This window comes from Desmodus rotundus, chromosome 4 (genome assembly GCF_022682495.2).
Source record: "Desmodus rotundus isolate HL8 chromosome 4, HLdesRot8A.1, whole genome shotgun sequence".
NCBI classification, from domain to species: Eukaryota; Metazoa; Chordata; class Mammalia; order Chiroptera; family Phyllostomidae; genus Desmodus; species Desmodus rotundus.
The window spans coordinates 91,062,184-91,076,359 of NC_071390.1; positions in this window are offsets into that span (position 1 = coordinate 91,062,184).

The following is a 14,176-nucleotide window of genomic DNA, read 5'->3' on the forward strand; positions in this document are numbered from 1 at the left end:
TACTAAAGGACTTGACTTCCTCAAACAATGGAAACACAGTGGCTTTTATCTCCCACAAAATATGAAAATATAGTCAAATCAATATAATTTTTAAAGTAGCACTGAATCAAAATGGTCATTTTGCTATCTATGACATTTAAAATTGAGTCAATCTTACCTACTTCTCTTATATACATCTTCATAATTATACCTCCCACTGTTATAGCTCTCATTTGCAAATATTTTTCATGTACTATTCTGTTTTTTTTTAATTTCCTAAGCTTCAAAACTAAGTGCCATGTAGACATATGCAGAAGCAATACTTCATTCATCAGGTTCAGCTTGTAATACTAATAGGAGTGACTATAAAATAGGAAAAGCCAAAGTTGGTGTTTCTTGTTTCATGTAGAAATATATAGGCTGTATACGTTATTGAGTATGTAAAAGAATCATCAATATTTTGGAGTAAGATTCCTATAAGTGTATTTTGATCTATATGACAGGTACTAAGTTCTAGAGAAGTGCAGACATTTTGCTAAAATTAAAATGATATGAGGATCTGAACAAGATTGTGTAGAGTCATTTCTCCCTGCTCATCCTGGCTAGATACAACTACAGCCATGGAACTAATGCAAATGGTGGCCGAGAGGAGAGCTCTGAAAGATAGCCAGAACAGGAGTTGGTTTAGGACCCAGGACTGGAGCAATAACGCAGCAGTAATGTCTCCCACATCTTCTCCCCACCAGAAGTAGATGACCGAAGCCCAGAGTTTTCAAAATCCAAACCTGGCAACAGAAGGAAGCTCATGTAGACTCTTTCTTCTCCTGAACTGAAAAGAACCTAGCTCTGCTAGAATTCGTGGGAGTCCTGCTAAAACTTAATAGCCAAAAAAGTGTTCTTTATCCCTATAAGGTCTAAAACCCACCCTTTCCCTCTGAGAGATACCAGAGTGGCCAAGTGAGACCAGCAAGAAGGACCATACTATAATAAGTAGCCTGGCCCTGGAATTCTCCTAATTCCTGGGGGCTTGAGAATGCCGTTTAGTTTTCCTTTGGTTGCCAATGGTGTCTACATCAAGATGTTGCCAGTCAGTATGGCACAATAGTAGAGGGGGTTGAAAAGAAGATTCTGTCATAAAGAGCCCCTAAGACAAACAAAGAGGATCCCACAGAAGTGCGTATCCAGTGTACTTGTTGAAATGGTCATGGGAATTAGCAATGACTGGGACTGCGGGAAATCCCAGAGAAAAATGATAAACTGAGCAGAACAAAATAATAACATTAAGGCTCTAAAAGCAAGCTGTATTTACAATATGAGCTCACATATGTAGGTTAGGACCTACAATGCTAAACATAAACAGGATGACTGCCTATTAAAATAAAAGATTTAAATAGGATTAAAAAACCCCTAACATGATAGACAAAATATCAAGGATACAAGTAAAAAAAACTACCTGGCACACCAAGAACCAGAAAAACCACAACTTGAACAAGAAAAGACAATCAACCATTAGAAAAATGCTTCGACAATTGATTATACATTTTTTGGAAATAAATGAAAAAATACATCTTGATAAAGAGACAGAAATTTTAAAAAGAGCCAAATGGAAATTATAGAACCAAAAGATACAATAACAAATAGAAAAAGTTGATGGATGGACTCAATAAGCGAGTGAACACCACTGAAAATAGAGATGAGATGATAGTAGAGATGATAGAATGAGTAAACTTGAGGACAAAAGATAAAATGGACTGAATTTAAACCACAGAAAAAGTATGGAAAAAAATTGAACAGAGTCTCAGGGACTGGTGGGACAATAACAGCAATCCAGCATGCATATAGTCAGAGTTCCAGAAAGAGATAAAAAAGAGAGTGAAGCTGAAAGAAATTTGGAAGAAATAATATCAGTAAACTTCCCTATGTAAGACCATTTACTAATTTATATTACTTATCTGAAACCATGGAGGCCAGAGGAAGTAGCATAACATTTTACTGGTGGTGGAAATAAACCACAAATTCAATTTTCATTGAAATTATTCATCAGATAATAATAGAAAATAAAGGTATTCTCAGATAAAGAAAAACTAACGGATTTTTTTGTTAGCAGACATACCTTTGAAGACTGCCTAAATGGAAGTTTTTCAAGCAGAAGGAAAATTATAAAAGAAGGAATCATGCATATTGAAGAAAAAGTGAAGCATAGAATTAACAGGCATATGGGTATATTCAATGAACTATCCCTATCCTCATGAGTTTTATTTAAAAAAATTGATGATCCAGACAAAAACATAACACCAGTTGATTCTCAAAACCATATTTAAATGGAGGAAGGGACAAGAACAAAAATGAAGAAAGATTTCCAAACTTTACTGAAAGTGGAAAATATTGATACCAATAGATGGTAATAAGCCATTTATGTATATTGACATACTCAGAGCAACCATTACAAAAAGTATACAAAAAAAATACTTAAAAGGATTATAAATAAATCAGCAGAATCCTTAAAAGATGGCAAGTAGCCCACAGGAAGGCATGAAACGTGAAACAAAAGAGCAAGTACAGAACAAACAAAAACTCAGTAACAAAATAGCAGGTTTACGCACTAGCATAATAATAACTAAATATAAGTAGTTTAAATATACCTGTTAAAATTGAAGGATTGGCATTGGATTTTAAAAGGTACTAAACTATACACTATTATTATACAGTAAATGCATTTCAAATGTATGACAGAAGTAGGCTTAAAGTAAAAGGATTGGCAGTTATATAATATGCAAATACTAATCAGAAAAAATGCAAGAATGGGGATATTATATGATAAATAAGAGTTCAGAACAGAGAAGATTAATGCAAAATGATAAATGTAATCCACAGGAAGACAAAATGATACTATATGTATATGTATCATATAAAAGAACCACTAAATACAAGAAGCAAAAATTGATGGAAGCAACAGGAGAAAAAGACAAATCTATTTCAAGTATGGAAACTTCAACACACCTTTCTCTTCATCTGATGAAGCTACTAGGCAAAAAAATCAGCAAGATTATAGAAGACAGGAACAACAGAGTTAATAAGATTGAATTCAGATATATAAAACACTACCTCTAACAACAGCAAAATGCATATATTTTCAAGTTCCCATAGACCATTCACCAAGAGAGACCAGAATGCAATGTCTGACAATGATGGAGTCAAACTGGAAATCAATAACAGAAAAACAACAAGAAAATCTCTCAACTCATGGAATTTTGATAACCTACCTTTAAATAATCCATGGGTCAAAAGGAAAGTCTGAGAGAATTTTTTTTAAATACAGAGAAAAAAATTATCTGAAAATAATGCATATTACAATATTTGGGAATCAGCAAAAAAATATTGAGAGGAAAATTGATAACTGCAATTACTTATGTTAGAAATGAGAAAAGATCTCAAATAAATCTAAATTTTTACCTAAAAGACATAAAAAAGAAAAAAAAGTCCAAAGCAAATATAGGAAAAGAAATAATAAAGATAAAACAGTAATAAATAAAATTTTAAAAATAATAATTACAGAAAATAGTAAAACAGAAACTTAGTTCTTCAAAACAATCAATAGAACTTATAAAAATTCAACAAGATGGAAAAGAGGTAAGAAATAGGTTAAATAAATCAATAATATTGTGAATGAAACAAGGCTGTCACTAAATACCTTGTAGCAAGTAAATAGATAATAAGGGAATACTATGAACTTTACACTGATAAACATGGCAATTTATTTTAAATGCAGTAATTCTTCAACAACCAAACACTAGTGAAAATCAATCAAAATAAAAGAGATAATCTGAATAGCCTTATACTCATTGAAGTATTTGAATTTGTAATTTAAAAATCTCCTTAGAAAGAAACCTTTGGGTCCAGATCATTTTGCTGTAGAATTCGCCCAACCATTTAATCAGAAATAACAAAATTGTTTGCAGTCCCTTCCAGAAAATAAAAAAAGAGATATCTCAACCGCTCCCATGAGAATAATATAACCCTGACACCAAAATCAAAAGAAAACAGTGACAAAAAAACCAAACAACTACACAAACAACAACAGTAGCAACAATAAAACCCCCTGTACTTTATTACCTCTAAGGAATTAGTGGCTTGAGTTCTCAAGGGGAAAAAAAGCAAATCAAATCCAAAAATGTAAAGTTTAGTTACACACCATAACCAAATAAATATTTCCTAGGTAAGTATGTCTCAGTCACCATTCAAAAATCAATCAATAAAAGTGTAATATCAATAGGACATAAAGAAGAAAAATCACATGATAATAGCAGTTGATGGAGAAAAAGCATTTGGTAACATGAAAAAACTGATAAAGAAAAAAAATACTCTGCACATTAGAGAGGAAGTGAATTGCAAGAATGTCCACTTGGACCTATTATTCAAAATAGTATTGAAAAGTCTAGCCACTGCAAAATCCAATGTGAAGAAGAAGGAGGAGGAGGAGGAGGAGAAAAAGAAGAGGGTGAAGAAGAAACATTAATTAGGAAAAAAATTAAACTTTCTTATTTTCATGGCATGGTTATCTGTTTGGAAAATCCCAGGACTTGGGGGTGCTGTGAAAGCCAGAAAGGATTATAGATGTGTAAGACAGAGGGCTTCTGGGGTCACAAGTATTCCTTCCTCTTAAAGGACTTATGCATGGACTTACTTGCACTCACTCCCTCTGAGCTCCAGCATTGGGGCAGCAGCTCCAAAGGCACCGGGAATGTACGGGTAGGAACTGAATTGTCTGGCATCAAGGAGAAAGCTGGAGGGACAGCTTTCTCCCAAACAAAAGTGCTGACAGAGGCTATTGCTTCTTTTCTGAGTCCTCCCCATGATAGAGTTTGTAGGAGTCATATCTGCATCTCCTTCCATCAACCTGCCTATCACTGTTCTCCCTGCCCTAGTTATTCCCTGAGACCCTGCACCACCCAACTTTTGGGTCCACCCAAGCTGTTTCCAGTGATTTGTTCATGCAAATGGCCTCTCTTGGTTCATGCTTCACACTTTCCTAAAATCTCTCACAAAAGCATTATCTCGCCTCAGCCAGCCCTGTGCCTTCTACTAAGTGGCCCCAGGCATAGCACTAGCAGCAGCCAGCCTTGGTTTGCAGCTTGGCCTTTTTTTGGTACCTCCAAGTCCAACAAAAGTAGCAGCCATCTACAGATCAGTTTGCAGCTCATGCCTGGTGGCCCTGGGCAGAGCACAGGGGCAACTGACCTTGGCCTGAAGCTTTCAGGAGGCCCCAGAGCTAGCACAGCCAGTGCACAGCTTCAGACCATGTCATAGTACCACCCAATCAAGACCATAAGCAACGCATTCAAGGGGAGGATTCAGCAGGCACTAAAGCCCTGCTGAAGTAAGTCTTGCTCCATGGGGTGGGCCCCCGCCACTGACAGCCAGTTCTTGCAGTCAGCGGGCCTGGGGCTCAGTCTGTCTCATTTATGTGCCAACACTAATCAAGATTCAACTACAAGAGGGTGTACATAGCACACATAGTAGGGAGCACTAGAAATGCCCAGCTCAGATGAAAAGGAAGGTTGTGCCACTGGACCCTATAGAACACCTAGCACATAAGGCCATTCTACCAGCCTGTAGACATAGCAGCTCTACCTAGGACATAGAAACAAACATTAGGAAGTTGTCAAAATGAGGAGACTAAAGAAATATGTCCCAAGTGAAAAATCAGAACAAAACTCCAGGAAAATAACTAAACAAAATGAAGCTAAGTAGTTGACTAGATGCAGAGTTCAAAACACTATAAGAATGCTCAGGGGAAGAGTAGATGTACTAAGCGAAAACTTCAACAGCACAAAAAAAGGACATGACAATCATAAAAAAGAACCAATCAAAAATGAAGAATACACTAATTGAAATGAAGAATAATTTACAGGGAAACAATGTTAGAGTAGATGAAGCTGAGAATCAAATCAGTAATTTGTAATATAAGGAAGTAAAAATCACCCAAACAGAAGAGCAAAGAGAAAAAAGAATACCCTCCCCCCGGCCAAAAAAAAGAGGATAGTGTAAGGAGCCTCTGGGACAACTTCAGCTGTACCGACATTCACATCATGAGGATGGAGGAAGAAGAGAGAGAGCAATAAATTGAAAATCTATTGAAAAAAATAATGACAGAAAACTTCCCTAACTTGGTGATTGAAATAGACATACAAGTCCAGGAAATGCAGAGTCCCAAATAAGATAAACTCAAAGAGGCCCACTAAGACACATCATAATTAAAACAAAATGTTAAAGGCAAGGAGAGAATATTAAAGCAACAAGAGAAAAGCAGTTAGCTTCCTGGAAGAGAACTCCCAGCTGATTTCTCCACAGGTCAGACCGGAAGGGAATGTCAAGAAATATTCAAAGTGATGAAGAGCAAACACCTACAAACAAGATTATTTGATTATAAAAGCTATCATTTAGAATCAAAGAATATATAAAGAGCTTACCAAAAAGGAAAAGCAAAAGGTGTTTATCACCATCAAACCAATATTACATGAAATGTAAAAGGATCTTCTTTAAGAAGAAAAAGAAGTAAAAAAAAGAGCAAAAATATGGACAATAAAATGGCAATAAATACACATTGATCAACAACTGAAACTAAAAACAATAAACAAACAAGCAGAAAAAAAAAACCCTCCTAAAATTAAAATTGGATTTAGTAAAATCTCAGGATATAAGCTCAAAACACAAATATCACTCTCATGTTATGCATTAATAATAATGCAGAAACTGATATTTAAAAAATTAACAATTACAATTACTCCAAAGAAAGGAAGTACTTAGGTATACATTCAAAAAAACATGTAAAGCACCAATTTACTAAAAATTATAAAGCACTGATCAAATCAAAGAAAATCTAACCTAATTGGAAGATAAACTGTGGTCATGCATTGGAACACTCATCATAGCAAAAGTATTAATTCTTCCCCAATTAACGCACAGATTTAATGAAATTCCTCTTGTTGAAGCAATATTTCTTATAACTGTGCCACGCTTATTCTAAAAATGATAAGAAAGAGCATAGGACTTAGATGAATCACGATAACTTTTGCAAAGATGCATAAAATGTGAGGAATCACTCTATTTGACATTCAGTTTTACTATATGGCTATATTACTTACAACAGCATGGTATTGAAGAAGAAATAGTTAGATTAATGGAACTGAAAGGCAAACTTAGACCCACACAAATATTTCCATGATTACTGACAGTCAGTGCAAATGCAATTCAATGGAGCAACTTAATTCAATTAACCAATTATTTCAACAAATGGTGTGGGAGCAACTGGACGTCTATGGCAAAGAAAATGAACCTCAACACAAAAAAATTTATACCTTTATACAAAAATTAATTCAAAATGAAATAAAGACTTAAACACAAAATATAAAAACAATAAAATTTGAATCTAGGGCTAGATAGTTTTTTACCTCAGAGTATAATAGACAAAAGAAAAAATTAATAAGTTTGAACTTTGAATTACAAAATGTTTTCTCTGTGATGGATCCTGCTAACTGGATGAAATGAGAACCCAATACTGGAAAACATATTTGCAAACATACCTGACAATGGAGAGGTATGAATATAAAGAGAACTAGAATATAAAAAGAATTCTCAAAACTCAAGGAAAAAAAACACCACCACCAACAATAACAACAACACAGTCCAATTGGAAATTGGACAAAAGACCTGAACTGACATTTCAGTGAAGAGGATATACAGATGGAATGGCAACTAAGTACATGAACAAAGGTTCAACACGCTAACCTTTAGGGGAATGCAAATTAAAACCACAATTAGATATTATTATATATCTACCAAAATGGGTACAATAAATAAAAATAGTATCAATACCAACTTCTGGTGAGGATACAAAGAAACTAGATTATGCATACATTGTGCTTGGAAATATACAATGTACAACAGAAAATAATTTTGCAGTTATACATATAAGTAAAATACCATGTAACCCAGTTTTTTCACTCTTGGGCATTTATCATGGTGAACTAAAAACGTGTTGACACAAAAAACATGTACATCACATGCACAAATTATTGATACACTCAAGTTGGATAAATAACCAAAGAATAATGCTGAGTGAATAATACAAAATGAAAACAATTCCAAAAGTTCTTATACTTTATAATTCCATTTACATAACATTTTGTAATGACAGAATTTTAGAAATGGAGAACTGAGTCATGGTTTCTAAGGTAGAGGGAGAGGGGTGGCTTGTAAGGGTGGTTGCTTCGTCATAAAGGGAAACACAAAGGCTCTTCAGGGTTATACGACTGCTCTGTAGCCTGACTGCAGTGGTGGCTGCAGAAATCTCCCCAAGTGGTAAGACTGTGTATGAGTAAATGTACAAATGCATACAAGTTAAACTGGGCAAAGGCGAGTAAAATGAGCAGTCTGTATCCGTGCCAATATCATGTCACAAAGTTGTATTAGAATTGTGTAAGTTGTTACTGGGTGAAAATGGATAAAATCTACACGGGATCTTCACGCATTATTTCTTATAACTGTATATGAATTTTTGATGATCTCAATGAAACTTTCAATTTAATTAACAATATGGTCCTTGAATTCGGTAATTCAATTTATTGTTTCCAGATAGACAAAACATGTTGCATTCAGGGAACTGTACTTTATCGGCAAGCCAACATTTCTTCTACACATTTCCTCTATTTCTTTTTCTTTTCCAAACTCACACCCTCCCTATCTTCCTGTTCTTCTCAGGCTTAATCTAGCCTGTTCAATGCTTTATTGTTTTACAGCATATGTACCAATCACAGCATGTGGAGGTATGGGCAGGAATTGGTTGTTATCTTTCAAAGATTTTTAAGAAGACATTTTTTAAAAATTATTTTGACAGTCAAAACCATGGGGAATGGATGTCACAGAGAAAGGCACAAGTATGAACATGGCACCAAAATTTGAAAGTACAGATTAATCAAATGGCAAATATTTCTCATGGATAGGGCATTGAGTGATTACTTGCTCACCATGGTTAAAGTAGATGTAACAAGCTAGAAAAACATAACATATTAAAAAATTGAGAGTATTAATAAGGATGTAGACTTTGTTACATAGACCAAGGGAAATGATCATTAGATTTTCAACTGAGGTAAATTTGAAAGACATTAGGAGACAGAATCTGAATAACTTTAAATGAGAGATGAATCAATGAGAGGGGTCATAGAAGATTCCAAACATTTTAGCTTAAAGGCTCAACATGTTATATCTCATGTCTGAGGGAAAATGATAAGCATAACATTAAAGAGATATTTGATTCCTTTTAGTGAAATAATCTATAGGCTCAAATAAAATTTATCATTTAATTAAATACTATTCGGAAATTAGTAACTGGAATTTCTAGGAAGTTGTAGACAAAACACGTTTATTCAATTTGACTCCTTCAAATATCAGGGTATTTTGTTTCTATGATTACATTATATTGAAAATGTCACATATATCAAATAATTATGTCATATATAAGAACATATTTCAAACTAAAATCTGCTTTCAAATGAATATATAAATATGATTACTTAAAATTTAATATACAGAAAACAAGTTTCAAAAGTTTTAAAATCATAACAGCAATTAGCTGTTTACCTTCTTGGGTATAGAGATATTCATTACATATCTATCTAACTATGATTCATCTTTATTTTTAGTTTTTCATTTTAATTTGATTTGAGAGAGGGAGACATCAATTTGTCATTGCATTTACTCATGCATTCATTGGTTGATTCTTGTATGGGCCTTGACCGGAGAGTGAACCCAATACCTTGGCATATTGGGACAATGCTCCAACCAACTGTGCTACCCAGCCAGGGCATGACTCAACTTTTAATAAACTGCCAATCATTTCCACTATTGTCAGATTTGAAACAGTTATTCTTCCTGGTATATTGTGTATAATAAGCACATTCTCCATTGCCCTTTAACTTTAATGTTTTAGTCCTATGGGGCAATATTTTCTCTGGTGAGAAAATATTCTCACTTCAACTGAAAGAATAATTTTTCCCCTAGTAGGGTATTGTGACTCTGCCAAACAGAGTAAACCTGAGGAGATTCAAGTATAAAGAAAATATTTCAAGGTATAGACTATGGTAAATCAGATATTAGCTAAATATTACTCATGATACCATATGCTAAAGGGACAAAGGAATATGATTAAATAAATATATTAATGCAATTATACTATAAGTTACTCTAAGGCAAACTTTCTATTTCAGTGACCATTATGTTCTTCTCAATTCACACAATAATTTTTGTTTCTTATGAGGTGTACAATATATATTCATAAAAATTAAGTGTAAACTTTTTATTCTCAATGATTTCTGTTGGCTACTTCCCTTTTTTCTCTCCCTATAATTCTCTCTCTCATCTTTTCCTTTTCTCTCTGATTTTACCTTTCCATATTGTTCTTATCAATTTAGTGAACAGTTTCCCTTTTTCATCTTAATTTATAAGTTTCTGAACCATTTCATAAAGGACATATAAACCCCCCAAAATGAGCCACTTAACACTTTCACCCAAAAGATTGGAATTAAACATGAAACAATAAAAGAAATAGGTGATAAAGAAAAGCAGGGGAAATGAAAGTACAAGAAAATAAAAAAGGTAAAAATGATGAAGGAATGAAGCAAGGAAAGGGAAGCAAGGGAGAGGAAAGGGGAGAAAAGAAGCAAGGAGGGCAGTATGAAGAAAGATATTCGTAGAAGAGCATGAGAGAACAATAGATGGACACTGACTGAATCAAGGAAAACCACCACCACCAACAACTGACTCATAGGTCAATTTTGTTTTGTCCGTGCAATAAACTGCCTACTCCTGAGATGTCCTAAAAGCCATAAAAGTGCTAAGGGAAGATTCTAAATTTTGAGTTACAAACTTACCATGAATGACAAATAGTTTCTACCTATAGATATAAAATATAAATTAGGGTATTAGGTAAAATAAATGTTCTTTAGATCTAAAATAAATGGACTGTGGCCAGCAGGGTTTGCTGTGATGGGCCCACAATGACAATCGAATCTACCATGTCTCACGTCCCTATTTGGCCACCACTCAAGATGTAGCCCCAGAGAGAGGGGTGATGCTCTGGTCTACAGGCTTCCCTAGTACTCTCACCCTGATACTAAAGACCAATTTTCTCTTCCTTTCTAATCCTTTCCATTATATTATCAACACCCCCCCCATTTTCTAGCTTAAAAAAAAAATCTCTCCTTTGTGATTAATACTTCTTCTCTTTTCTCAGAAGCCCTCAAAGATAGAAGCTACTCATTTTTCCATACTTCATTTAGTTTCCGATACTAATATTCTTCCCTGAGCCCTGCTACACTCAAGGCATTCCATATTTACCCTCACAATGAAAGCTTCCTACTTAACAACTAGGGCACCTTTCTATTCCACTAGATAGTTTGCTAACCTCGATGGTATAGCCCATGTTTAAACATGGGTCACCTTGTTCATGGTAGTTCTTTCTACTCCAAACGCTCCTACCATCTTGTACGTCTTCCACTGGCCTGAGATTAGCCAAACAGCTACACAAAGTCCTCTGTTTCCTCAGTGTCTACTTTAGTACCCATTCTCGTGGCCATTCCTCCACTCGTTTTGACTGTTTCACCACAAATTCATACTTGTAACCACCCAAATTGTGACCACAAACAGTTAACATTCAGCTCCCTCACTCATTCTCCTGATACCCATATTTAGAACTCACAGAGACCGTCCTCTGCTTCATTTATCCCTGTCAAAAGTCTCACATCTTCATTTCCTTCACTGCCCAGTTTGAATCATGAACTACTTCCTTATAATACAAACCTCTCCCACCCCCAGTCTCTCTGTCTCAAACTCTGTCTCTCTCTCTCTCTCTGCACACACACACACACACACACACACACACACACTATTGTTCTGTTTCTTTGGAGAACCTTGTTTCTCTTCAAAGTGCAGCCCGCATTCCTTGACTGAATGAGGCAGAAGTATAAAGACCAGGTCTTTTCAGACTGACAAGGGACACTCCAGTGTTTAACACATGTTCCACCCTCCCCTGCTAAGTTGGCTGAGGCTTTGTTTGGCTTAGATTTGAGTTTTACTGATTCCTCTCTCCAATTCTATTTCTTTTTACTCCCTTTTATAAATATTGATTTTAAAAATATTTCACAATCTAACTTTATTTTAGCATGTGTTTCCAAGGAAATCAACCTACCACAGCTGGTCCTGGCATTGGTCAAAAGACATAGATAACAAGATAAAATCATTTGTACCCTGGCTGTTGATAAATACGTAATCACTAATGGTGGGTGAATCACAAACAATCTGTGGCACAAGGCAGCCATCAGTTGTCAAAATATTCACTGGTGGTGAACTGAGAGGGTAGAGGGATGGCACTAGCTTGGGAGGGGATGAATAAGCAGGTTCATTGTATCGGACTTTGGAATGTATGGAGAAACAGCTACATAGAAGAAGGAATCAAATAACTATTGTTCAGCAACATTGATGCTCAGCATAAATACAACAAACAGCTCAGAATGAATGACAGACAACTAAAAGTCAAGTGTAAAAATCAAAGGACTTCTTTGGTTATATACCAAGAAATTCTCTACCTGGCAGGCAAAAGCCAAAAACTTACTTCCCCAACTAAAGCAAGTATGTTATTTCAAGTCAACCAGGAACATGGTTTGGAAAACCTGGAACTCTGACACATGGGAAGAAGGCACCAGCATGGATGACATGGAGATTTTGACACCTTCGATTTTTCTGAAACTTCTGACACTGCAGGGCCATCTCTTTCAACACTTACAAGAAGACAGAGGCCTGCCTTTGATAAAGCATTATATGTACCCCCCTTCCTAGAACCCATTCCAACCACCTCCCCTGTATGCTAAGCCTAAACTCAGGCTCAGCTGCAGCACATACAGTTTAGGGGTAGGAAAATCTCAAGCCATTTGGAGTTGCTTAGGGAACAAAGGACTATACCTTAAAGGACCCAGACAGCATTACTTGCAGGAACTGGATGTGTCAGTTTCTGAGGATGCTGTTTAAGGAGTCTGCAACATAAAATTGGATAGGGAGAGTCTATTGACTTAGGAGTACTTTCATAAGACATAATAATTCAGGAGACAGTGCCAAATCACCAGAAGGATGGTCCCTAAACTGATGGAAAAAGAAAAGATCTACACTGAATAAAGTCAAAATTCCCTAACAGATGATGATGGAATGGATATAAGATGCATGGCTGGAAAACCTACTGAATGATTATGCCCCAGAACATGCCTTATTTACCAAGGACCTAGTAGTGTAACAGCACTAAGATGTGCAGGGGAAGCTCTCCTCTCTGGGTCAAGGTTGATGATTAAAGAAGCTATTACAGAACATGGCCCTCTCATAGCAAAAGGAATGTTAAAACCACACAACCAGGTTCTAGTGCTTAATCATCAGAAGCAAGGATCACAAACACTAAGTCACCCTCAAGACTGGTGTCACAAAGACTTAAATGTAAGTCACAAAGCCATAAGAATCCTAGAAGAAAATATAGGCAGTGAAATTTCAGATATTTCTTGTAGCAACATTTTTGCCAATATATCTCCTCAGGCAAGGGAAACAAAGGAGAAAAAACAAATGGGACTACATCAAGCTAAAAAGCTTTGGCACAGCAAAAGAAACCATCAACAAAATGAAAAGGGAATCCACTGAATGGGAGAACATACTAACCAATAATACATCTAATAAGGGGTTAATTTCCAAAATATACAAAGAACTTATACTACTCAACACCAAGAAGACAAACAACTTAATTAAAAATGGGTAAAGGACCTGAATGGACCCTTATCCAAAGAGGAAATACAGATGGCCAATAGGCATACAAAAAGATTCTCAACATCATTAATCATCAGGGAAATGCAAATTAAAACCCATAATGAGATATTACCTCATGTCTATTAGAATGGCTGTCACCAATAAACAAATAAAGAAGTGCTGGAGAGGATGCAGAGAAAAGGGAACCCTTTTGCATTGTTGGTGGGAATGCAGACTGGTGCAGCCACTATGGAAAGCATTATGGAGATACCTCAAAAAATTAAAAATGGAACTGCCTTATTACCCAGCAATCCCACTTCTGGGAAATATCTGAAGAAACCTGAAACACTAATTCAAAAGCATA